The following is a 12,421-nucleotide window of genomic DNA, read 5'->3' as shown; positions in this document are numbered from 1 at the left end:
AGAGAAATTCCCTTACAACTCTCAATTTTTATGTAAACCATTTATTTCTCTTTTTTAAGGGTAATGTATTAAGCTAACTTTTAAATGAAATTACAGTAACTTTAATTCCATTTAAAAGTTAACTTAATAATTTAGGAGCATGATTAGGTCATATTTAGTGTTTAAACTTTACAAATAAGCATTTATGGAACCTAACTCGCAAGTTCAAGTATGACTGTAATATATATATATATATATGTATATATATATATGTATATATATATATATATATATATATATATATATATATATATATATATAATATATATATATATATATATATATATATATATATATATATATATATATATATAATATATATATATATATATATATATATATATATATATATATATATATATATATATATATATATATATATATATATATATATATATATATATATATATATATATATATATATATATATATATATATATATATATATATATATATATATATATATATATATATATATATATATATATATATATATATAATATATATAATATATATATATATATATATATATATATATATATATATATATATATATATATATATATATATATATATATATATATATACATATACAGTATGTCTTCTTATTTGGATTAAAGACCCTAAGGTTCAAGGGACAAGTAAATACTAAGTATATATATGTCCATTTAATCTGTCTAATCTATTTTATATGTATTGCTGTATTATTCTCTTATGTTGAATTGCACGCAGAAAGTAATTCGTTTGATATGCATATTTTGTTGCTTGTGTTTACGGGGAGCATTTGACGAAAAAATCGAAAAATCAAAATTTTTCCTGATATTTCACATACGGACTCTTACACCTCTTGACTATATTCTCAGAAAATTTTATTAAAAAATTTGCAATAGTTTTGGAGTTATAAGCCAAAATCGTAACCCTACTATCACTGGGAAAATTACAGTTTTCGTATAATGTAATGATAACTTCAGTATATCAGTAGTAATTTCAATTTAGCTATCAAAGAAGAATATCTAAATGCGGTACATGGCAACTAAATCCTACGCAAGTGCGTAGAGGCTCTGTTGGGTGAAGGCGTGTACCCACCTGGGTGATCAGTGGCAGCTCAGCTCTCGACGAAGCAAGATGTCACGCTGCCCAACCTCGCCGGTGTTTTGACACACTTTTCATTCAGCGCACTTATACTACTTTGCAAGTCAATTTTTTGTATTTCTCTTGGCTCTGTAATACTTCTTTGTTCAGAAGAAACCATGTCGAGACCAGGAAAATTTATGAGGCTCTCACTACAACTGAGCTTCTAGAGAGATGTTTGAGAGGTTTGACACAAAATGTGAATTAAAGTTTTCATTAAAAAATGTGGCAAGGAGCAAGCAAAGTAAAGTTTGCTGGACTTCAATGTCTTCAATTTGTGGCAGAAACAGCTATTCTGGACCTTAATTTTGGTTACCAGAAGTCATCTCTTCTATATGAACTTGACATCAGTCCGGAAGAACTAAATGTAGCCTTGAACATTCAAGTTACAGAGAGAAGATACAGCTTGATGAAGACTGTGAAGCCAAAGAAGGAAACGAAAAAGACTCAGGATTATGCTGCAGGAGCCTTTTAGCCACATTTTAATTATGAATTAATAACCTGGCCACAGAGAGGAGTGTGGGCAACTATGACACCTCCCACAATGTGGGATAATACTCTTTCCAAGAGAGAGGAAAGAGGGGGGCCAAGAGGAGCCTAAATATATAAAATATAATTCAATATACATAAAATAATAATCACAGATAACACCAATATGATATAACATATCAAATTTGTCATAAAATTCTCAAAGTGTGAGACAACAAGCAAATAAATGGACAGACAAGCAAAAAATGTTGGAGGCCGATATCTCAAAACTAAAGTTATCGACCTTCAACTGGAAACTCTGACAACGAATTCACCTATCTCAATGAAACAAAAAGCAAATGAAAGCTAAATAAATTGTCTACAAAACTATAGTTTTTTTTATTTTGTCCAAAAAATATTTTTGGGATTTATTTTTCCACAAAATCGATCCAAGATCTTTCAAAAATCAAAAAATATTTGTAAAAAAAAAAAAATGAAAGAAAACGCTCTATTACTTTATTCTAATCTATAATACCTGTCTACCACGTAAATTTCAGCTCTTACATTGCAATAGTTATGGCTGAGTTTTTTTAAAGAATTTGTGGGGGGGCGAAAAAGAAAATATGAATACTGACTTTTTCGCTATACATAAACTAACCAATTCCCAAAATTTCAAACAGATTCATGCAAAAAAAAACCAGAGTTATTAATAAAGGATTTTTTCAAATGCTCCCCTTAATCCCTAATCATTAAGTAGTTGTAGATGTTGGTGTGATTGAGTGTGTATGTTGTAGTTTTCTTGTTAAAAAGCTTTACAGTTTACATCTTTATGTGAACATATATGTTTGAGTGTTATTGTTCTAATTTTGGCCACCCAGTATTGTAAAAGGGGCCCAAAATTCCACTTATTAGTTGTAAGTTAGTTAAAGAATATAAATTAATATTCAGGAAAATTTAGTCTGAATAGCCTTACATATTTTCACTTGAAACTAACTACTGTACCTTTATTTATTTGAGTTTAATTGTCTTTTCTGGCTCCTACATATTACTTTGGCACCCAACGTGGGGCCCTCGAAGTGAGTGTGTCATTAAGATAACGGAAATAACCAGTAAGAAGGTAGGAGGAAATATGGAAGGTGAGAGAAGGCTGACGGCAGGGGAAAAATTGTTTAGTCCTATAAAAGGTCAGTTACCCGAAGTCCATGCTACAGTTGACGAAATAAGAAACTTGAAATCTGAAATGGAAGAAATGATAGACAGAAAAATAGAGAAAGCTTTTGAAAAACTTGTTAAGCAAATGGAACAGTTGGTTGAGATGTAGAAGCCTCAAGTGAGCAGTCAATAAGAATAAGGACAGAGATAGGAGAATTTGTGGATAGACAAACAGCAAGTCATAAAAGGATTTGGAGATGGAGATATAGAAATGAAGGAAGACAAGAGTAAAGGAGCTATTCAAAAGGTACCCAGGAGAGACTTGGGAGCTGTTAGAGGTGGTTTGACTAGGGAAGAAAAAGATAGCTGGGTAGATGACAATAATCATGGATTAAGTGGTGACGAAGAGGAAGATAAAACATAAGAAAAAGAGTCAAGGTAAGAAGCCTAAGCCAAAACAAAAAGGGTATAAACTGACAAAAGATAGTTGGGACACAGAAAGTGACATTGGGAATTAGTAGTGAGGAAGAGCAAGACGAAACTGACGAGACAACGATAGGGACTACAGTATTATGTTCCTTCAAGAACTTCCACAAATTGCTAAATATGATCTAAGAAAGAGGAAGGATATTAAGGAATATTTTTATCAAATAGAGATATTGTAGGCAAAAATATGGTAATAATAATCAGATATGGGCAAATAAGCTGGGAGAGCATCTGTGAGTGTGAACTACCATATGATATCTTAAAAGATAGGATAATCAGACAAGTCTATAGGATGAAAGGTAGTACTGTATTGTATTTAAGGAAGATAATCACTTTGAAGAAGCAAGAATGAAACCTGGAGAAGAGGTAGTATTATATGCACACAGATTGGAAACATTAGCAAGAAAGAAATTTGGGGACAAAGATATTAAACAAAATAAGGAAGAAGTTTTTGCTAACAGTACCTGAAAAAATAAGTAGAAACAATGTGAAACAAAAAGAAAGTAGGAAATGGGCTGGTAAAAGTATAAACTGGGAGGATGTCTTAGAAATTTTAGAAGATTTACAATATGATCGTGAAGAGGAAAAAGAGATGTGCAGGATTAAATGTAGTGGGAACACCGTGTGGCCCACAAACGAGCATCCGACACAGAGCCAGCCTTACAAGTGGACTTCTTCGGCACAGCAACAGGTAAGCAGGCCGAGGTCTGCACGCCCTCAGCTCCTGAAACGACTGACCCAGGGGTCAACGATTCGGTTCCCTGGCCCGTGGGCAGGGAAGAGCCGACAAGAGGTCCCACTGCCTTCCCTGTGGATGGAGGCAGTTCCTTAGAAGTCCCAGGGTGGGACTTCTTAGGGAGGGGGGAGAGAGCCTTCTCCTTCCTTGACCCATGAGCCTCGGAAGAAGTGGAAGAGGTAGTAGACAACCACGAAGATGATGATGATGAAGACGACAACTCCTTCCGAGACCTCTTCTTCGTTATCACCTTCATGATGGCAGTCAGGTCCCCCATCCAGGAGGGAGCAGCAGAAGACGCAGAGGGGCCAGGGTAGCAGGAGCAACCTGGGCAGCAGAGACGTCAACAGCGAGCCAGGGTAGGTGGAGCAGTGCGGGAGCCAGGGAAGCCAGGAGTCGAGACATGAGAGGTCGGCAAGGGCGGAGCTGGAACAGGAGCCAGGTAAGCCAGGAGCCGGGACCGGAGCGGGGAACAAGCGGAGGTCGGCAACAGCAGGACCCATGAGGTAGGGAACAGATGAAGTCACCATACTGGAGGGACCTGGCAGGGATAGCAGGACCAGGGAGCCATGGGGCAGCGGCACAGCATGATGAGAGGCAGGCAGGGCTGTTACCTGGGTACCCAGGTAAGAGGTGACAATCACTGGCATTTTTAGCAAAGGCAGTCATGGTGACTGTAGATGTAGTAGCAGTAGCTGCGGCATGGGTCACCACTGGAGCACCAGACAGGTGAGACAGCAGGCCCTCCAATGACGGGACGCCAGGTAGAAGTAAGGTTTGAAGCCTGCCCAATGAGAGAAGTCACTACTGCCATACCTAAAGACAAGGTCGGGTTAATGAAGGGAGTCTACTCGCTCTGGGGGAAAAGATTCCCAACCCCCAGTGTGAGGAGAGGCCCCCAAGAGGATGTCCTGATCGTCCGCTCCCCCGCAGTCTTCAACACCCGACGAAGTGAGTGAAGAAGACGAAGGGGAGTCCTCACCCGAAGGAGAGGCAGCAAGAAGGGGAAGCTTGCCGGGAGGGAGAAACGATCCTGACGGGTCAGCCACCTTGGGAGTCATCGGGGTCATATAACCCTCAGATGACACCTCGGTTGGCTTCTTTAGGTACTGTCTCCTACCCTCAAACTTCAACCACTGCTCGGCCAACCAGGAACAACACTCAGAACACAGTGAAGTATGTGAACACACACTTCATGCAAGAAGAGCAAAGGGTCTGTGGGCCCATGTCAATACTAGATCGAAAGCTATTGCACTTCTTATCGCCCACCCCAGGGCACACACGCTGGGCGAAGGCAGGCTTATGGGGTTCATCAAAGGCTTTCATAATGCAAAACTACAAGAAAAAGATCCCACCAGGGAAAATCACCTCAATGTCAGTCCGGGCAGAGAGCAAAGAAACATGTCCACACCCAATGATGGCCGAAAGCAAACTGGAATGTTTACATCCGGGCAGGCGGGACTCCCTCCTCTCGGACGGTAGTTAACTGCCTAACCACCTTGTTCAAAGTTCAACGGCCGCTTCCAGCTTCGGTGAGAGTAATTCCTAATGCAAAGGACTGATGGTTTATACATCATGTTGGAACAATCCCAAATTTACAATCAAATTTCTACAACCAAGTTTCTCAGATCCAAATCTCTAGTTAACTCAAAGTGCAACTTACTATACACTTTCCAGGAACAAAGAACATGTAACAAATTAAATAATAATAGCAATTTCAAGTCAGAACCATCGCGTACTTCCACGTCAGCCCAGCTAGACACATAATCGTTCATGCAGTTGCGATTTCTACTGATATTTTAAACCGACTAGATAGGCGGTTTATGTTGGCAAAATCCCTGCAGATGATTTTGTCAACAAGTATCTGGATCAGTCATTACGGGATGCATAAATTGCCCAGAAGAAAGACCAGGCTCCCTGCAATGATGTCGCTCATGTTTTTTCTCTTTAACCAACAAGGTGCGGCGCTAAAACCGACACTTTATATGCTGCATAAGGAAGACGTCGATATTATCGACACCTTATTTTCAAATATCGCGATAAAATTAGCCCCTCCCCTTAGCTCTGTTTGAGTGACGTCAACAGTCTCACCAACCATTCAGCTCACTCTTGAGTATAAAAGATGCCAGATTTCTCTTAATCATAGGTATAAAAATAGCAAAATTTTAAACCTTCCTTCAGTGGGGGGGCATGGCCAGGAAGGCTTTTGCCTCTTGAATTCGAGCAATGGTTGACGATTTTTATAGTTCTTTGTTTATTTATATAGAAATAATGCTCCGATTTTTATGAAATTTTTATGTTATACATAACAGGATGTTCCAGAAAAAATTTGAGTGATCGGATGATTATTTTGGATTTTATTAAAGAATTTTTAAAAAATAAAAAAATTAAAAATGTTTCTCCTCCTTCATTTTTAAAGCTATTGCAATTCGGCTTCATACACAGAGAGTATATCATAGTAGGAAAAAAACCATGGGAAGAGTTTTCTATTTTTCTTTTTTTTTTTTTGGATGGGGCGAGGGGGGGATTTTCCCCAAAATTTGTATAATTTGATTATCACGGGTTCCTCGTCACCCAAAGAAAAAATCTAGCCCCCCAAAAAATATTCATCTTTCTTTCCTCTTTCCAATGGTATATTTAACTTTAAAATTGGCCTAAAAATAAAAAAGTAGTCAGCTCAGAAAAACGACCGTAAAGGTCAACAAGTGTTTTTTTTTGGCACTCGTGGAAAAAACTTATCTTAGAGCATTATTCTGGTTGATTTCTGGCTCCAGGTCACCCCCCCCCCTTTTATAAAAAAAGGGGTATTATTCGCTCAAGGCGAGGGTATCATCAAGTACCACCTGACTCATTGTTGCCTGGTTTGAAACTAAAAAACTAAAAGTTTAGTAGCTACCAGGCTGATATTCTTGACTCATTTTCAGTCGTTATTTTCACTTGTTTGGTCTTTTTGGTCTCTGGAGTTTGATTTTCAAGCCTTTTTGTCTCTCGAATGAAGAACTTCTATACTTTCACTTGTGCCAAACAGATGTGCTAGTAAGTTGAATTTCTCATAGTCAAAGTTGTGTTTAATTTCCTCAATATTTATCTCACTCAATTGATGGTGCTGAGATTTTCCATTGCTAATTCACTTTGCTGGGGCACTAACTGTAAACCTACACGATTGGCACTTCATTAAAATATCAGTATCCCATCTATTGGCAGAGACTTCGACCTGAACTTTACCCCTGCAATTTCCTACATTGCATCTAATACCCGACACTATTTTATGTAACTGAGATCTAGATATAATGAATTTGTCATCATATACTCACTTTTCATCATCCTTTATTCATTTCATCAACTGTGAGTGTATTTTTGAAGGGGAAAGTATATAGATTGTATTTAGAGTTACTGGATGTAAAAAAAAAAAAAAAAAAAAAAACAGCAAAAACACAAATAAAAAATTGCTCAGAGTAAAAAGTTGCCCACCAACCGCCTTCAACATTTGGGGGCAACTGACTCGGCACCCTGTCTCTTAGACCACGTCACCACGCATTCACCAAGGAACAAGCCATTGTTGTTGCCAGACGTAGGAGATAAGGAGATATAAAAATCAAAATAATTAATAAATTAGGCGAATAAAAGAAAAAATGACAATAGTCATTAGGAGCCAAACGTCAGCCCTACCTCACCGTGTGGGGGGGCGGAGGCCCAAAACCCCATCGAAAAAATGCTTTAGTCACGTGATAACGAAGGTGTTGCTCATGTCTTACGGCCATTTAACCATTTTTCTTAAATTTCAAAAATATTCATAAAAAATCAAAGAGTGCGCTCCCCTTAAACATATGACTTGTGCATGCGTGGAACCATTCCATAGCCTAACAACAACACGGCAGTCCGGTTGCTCTCCAAACGCTCCCAAAGGGTTCCCAACCATGTTGGGTAGATATGAGGTTAATAATAATTGACCGACAATAAACAACACCACCTCCTTCATCAGCAACACTAAAAGTATGGGAAAAGTAAATTTTCTGGGTAACAGTCGGTGCAGAGTTGTTGCTTAGAAATACCATAATTTTAGCAGCTACTCTGGGCTATTAATTTACTTTGACATCAGTGAGTCCCACAGTGAGCTTGACTATGGCAGTTGATGTTTTCCTATGTTATTTTACTTGCTTTACAAGAATTTAAAGTAATATTTTGTCAGCCAGCTGTAACTAAACTGTAATTGACCTTTGAAGACTACGACAGGGTAGCTCTAAGCCGGCATTCACCGGTGAGCCCCCCACCCCCTCTGTAGCTAATATGGCAAAATTGTAACTGGTAAACACCCCCTAAAAATACCAACCTAACGTACCTTAGGGGTGTTTACTGGTTAAAATTTTGCTATGGCAGGGGGCTCGCCATGGAATGCCGGCTTAGAGCTACCCCATTGTGTGTCTTCAAAGGTCAATTACAGTTTAATTACAGCCAGCCGACAAAAGATTACTTTAAATTCTTGTAAAGCAAGTAAAATAACATAGGAAAACGTCAACTGCCATAATCTAGCTCGCCGTGGAACTGTGGCTTAGAATTACCCTCGATATTTGCATTGTTTTTGTTCAAACTTCATTTGCCTCATATGAAAACTGTCCTATATCTATGCAAATTGAGGGTAACCTGGTTGGTATGCAGTAGGGAGACAGCGATAATCTGTGTTACTTGACGTGAGGGCACGGCGCCCTAGTTGAGTTAGAAAGGTAAGGTCTTTCTAGGTCATGACACGGCATCCTAGGAAAGGTTAATCTTTCTCACGCCTACCCCTGTCTTCCTAAACCTGCAATGGCTGGTATCGAGGCATTGACCCCATTTGTCTCAACGTTCACAGGCGCAAGGCCGGTGGTAAGCACAGCGCGAGGGCCTGGCAGGCAACTGAAATTGTTCCTTTCGTGAGGGAACTGCCGCCTGATTAGGAAGGACCCGGCCAGAATCAGCATGAAGGGCAACCCTTCAACCTGTTACGCTACCCTGGCGTACACCCTTAAAACATGAGGGAATACTCAAACAATTCGATTACTTTACCCCTTTGACTGCACCTTTTTTCATGAATGTAATCACACAGTATTCAGAGAATATCGACCGATTTCAAGAGAACCGGAATTCGCACAGAGAATCGATAAAAAAAACTTCACTCACTTCACAAGGCACTGTATGACGGGACCAAATTCCGACAAACTTGGCGCGAACGAATTGGTAAACAAAGTTTTAACTTGGGCGATGGTTCTTAAAGCAATGTATTGAAATATACAGTATATCAAATGGCCATAATTTGCGAAGTTATTTTAGAAATACCGCTGATTGTTATGAATGACTTACTTATTTATCTCTGATAATCCTGCATTTAAAGGGTCCAGATTCACTGCATTAAGTAAAGTCAAGATCAGCACAGATTTATCAAATACCTATTGAATCACGGTACACAATGAAAAAATGAGCAGTTTACCTGTTTGCAGAAGCAGATTGTAAAAAAAATAAACAAAGGGAATAAAGGGGGAACGCAAATAAACAAAAACATCTCTTACGGGATACGGACCCATAGAATTTTGAGAAAATCGTAAATCTCAGCTTCTGTAAGCAGATAAATGCTCATTTTTTTCACATTTATCAAAAAGCGGCTGCTGAAGAGTAAGAGCCCGGTTCTTTTGGTTCCTATTCGCGTGAGGTGCAGAGCCTTTTCCATTTTTTTTACAATCTCTGCTTCTGTGAGCAGATAAACTGCTAATTTTTTGGCAAATACGCTTCTGTTTTCAGATCTGTCAAAAGAAACTGAAAATAGGAGAGATAACTTAAACAAACACACACAAGGAAGCAGTGAACTTCGACCCCTAAAGTGTGGGATTACCTTTAACTAGTTTGTAATTAAGGTTATTTAAGTAAGAAAAAGATCTCGGTGCAATGATATGGTTACCATGTTTCTTTTAGAAACAATTAAAAATATTGTGATTTTAGTGAAATGCCAAATCAAGTTATTTACAGTAAAGCAGATAAGTGCAATTTTCAAGATGATCATTAAAATGCTAAACAAGCACCACAGCTGACACGGTTATTTTTTAATGGCCTCTTTGGTCATTTGAAAATCAAACACACAGGAAACATCAGCACAAACGCATTTATTGTTTCTTTCTTCATTCTTCCTGAGGTCCCAAACCGCCAAGGGTACTCTGTGAAACCGCAAACTCACTCGTTATCTGCACGTTAATGCGGAGACAATGCAATCCTCATTAATTGTCAAAGCCATACTGTCATAGCCCTCTGCATTTTTAGTCCTCTTGATGTTATGTGCGAAGTTACCGTAGTCTTAGAACGGCAAATTTAAAGGCCCAAAAACCAACATTGGAAAGACATTTTAGCTCAAATAATTTGAAACCATTTGTAGCTAATCTTGTGATGACTCCATCCATTGGCGGTGTTATATACGCAGGAAGTCTTTCAAATATTTTGGACACCCAGTTTTAATAGCGTGGTAAGTCATTACACACATTTATTTGTGTAGCTTTGATAGGGAGCAAGTGCAACTCAAACAATACAGGGGTTATCTTAGGTAGATTATGATAGAGTCTTGCAATATTTCTCTCTATTTATGACTCAATCACAGTTTTTTTTTTTTTTGCATAAAACACTCAAGAAGTTTTAACAAAGGCAATATTCCTAAGATGATGGCCAGTAAACCTTGCAACATTTTTCATTCGAGTACTAAGGGACGAACTACAGTCCAGTTGTACACCTAAGTCACGTACTTTGTCAGCAATCTTCATTACTATTTATATTTATCTGAAAATCACCAAGGTTTCCTAAGTTGTTTTTCATCGTTCCAACAAATTCATTTTTGTTTTAATTTAATTTTAACAGCTTAAATGTCATCAATTCCCTAACACTGGTAAGAACGCCATTTAATGTCTCATTTGGATCTCCAACATTGTTTATGTAGAAATAAAATTGAGTGTCATTCGCGAATAGCTTGAATTTTACCTCTTATGTCCCTGTAGTACGTTTGACAGTCCGGTTGTATAAAAGAAAATAGACTTGTCCAAATACTCTTCCATGCGGTACTCCTCTTCCTAGGGCTTCATAAGCTTAACATGAATTCATATTCTGTACACAGTATTTTCTGTCACACAAGTAGTTTTTCAAATACCCAAAGGCTTCTGCAATAAGATCATTGGAATGTTATTTAGAAGTTCATGTACAACAGTATCACAGACTACACTGAGATCAAGTAAGACCAACATGCTACATTTGCTTCATCCATCATCTCTAACAGATCATTTGCAACAGAATATACAGCAGTCTCTGTAGAATATGTTGTCTACAAGCTGACTTACTATACGGCAAAGCACTTACCCTTTCTGGATGACTTATTAACTGTTAACTGCTCAAGATTGACAAATTCTAGCATTTAGGACATAAATGATAGATTTAAAGCAGGCATGTATGAACTTATATTCTTATGATCGAGTGCACCTTCAAACTGGTTTAGCAAGAGGGTGTGGGAAAATTGCACCCACAGATTCAGGTATTGCCATCGGATCCAACACATGCTTTCTTTGCTTTTTTAATAATCTTAACATCATCATTATTTACAAAATTGCTCCTCGTTAGCCTGCCGTTTTTACCAGGTTCAGTACTTATTGGATTCGGTGCTTCAACAGAGGTAACAACTACATTTTCAGGTTTCTCCTTACAAAAATAAAGAAACTTATCAGGCAGTTTGGATCCCTGGGACCTTCAGGGAGCCTCTTTTCCTTTACATTTCCAGTTAAGCTATCAAGAGAACCCTTCTTGTGTCTCCAATTCATATTAAGGCTAATCTAAAGAATTATTCTTGTATTTCTTATTCACATTAAACTAATTATAAATAATCTTTCATTTATTTCTAATTTACTTTAAGAGCAATTCAAAGGGTCTTGTATTTTTAATTCACATTGAGACTATAAAGATTCATATGGAATTTATATTTTATTTGTAACTTAATTTAAGAATTGTCCAGGGTATCTATATAATATTTCAAATTTATATTTTGAGTAATTTCGAGACTTTTTTATTTGTGATCTCCATTAAGGCTAATCAATGGAATTTTTATTGAGTTCTAATTTACAATAGCCTAATCAGCACACATTCCTGTATTTGCAATTTACATCAAGACTAGTCCAGAGAATCTTTCTTGCAGTTGTAATTTTACTTATCAAGATTAATTTGGTATAAAATCAGTTTGCTTCACGATTATTAAACATGAATAACCGGAAACAGGTCTTGATCGGACAATGTGAGTGTAAGAAAACAAAAAGGGAGTAGGAATATCACAACCTTTTTTTATTACGAGTAGGAATATCACAACCTTTTTTATTACAGAAATACACAAGAGTATGAGTCATATGTTGTCAGATGAAA

At 37.5% G+C, this 12,421-nt stretch overlaps 2 protein-coding genes across 11 annotated transcripts in view; both read right to left on the bottom strand.

The window, feature by feature from the left end:
- The window catches only part of LOC136838612 (claspin-like), a 134,383-nt gene extending 124,896 nt beyond the window's left edge, over nucleotides 1–9,487 (bottom strand). For 2 of the 10 annotated variants that reach the window (XM_067103865.1, XM_067103871.1), the window contains exon 1: nucleotides 9,350–9,487. The gene's annotated coding sequence lies outside the window, so the exon portion shown is untranslated. Of the gene's footprint in view, nucleotides 1–8,794; nucleotides 8,934–9,055; nucleotides 9,255–9,349 lie in introns of those variants that run through there. The other 8 variants (XM_067103863.1, XM_067103869.1, XM_067103868.1 and 5 more) reach the window with 6 other exon arrangements.
- Nucleotides 9,488–12,322: 2,835 nt separating this feature from the next.
- The window catches only part of LOC136838609 (carbohydrate sulfotransferase 13-like), a 22,707-nt gene continuing 22,608 nt past the window's right edge, over nucleotides 12,323–12,421 (bottom strand). Inside the window, exon 5 of the mRNA XM_067103860.1 lies at nucleotides 12,323–12,421. This exon is cut by the window's right edge and continues 280 nt beyond it. The gene's annotated coding sequence lies outside the window, so the exon portion shown is untranslated.

Source organism: Macrobrachium rosenbergii, chromosome 5 (assembly GCF_040412425.1).
Source record: "Macrobrachium rosenbergii isolate ZJJX-2024 chromosome 5, ASM4041242v1, whole genome shotgun sequence".
Lineage (NCBI taxonomy): Eukaryota > Metazoa > Arthropoda > Malacostraca > Decapoda > Palaemonidae > Macrobrachium > Macrobrachium rosenbergii.
This window is presented reverse-complemented; position numbering and strand designations above follow the sequence as displayed.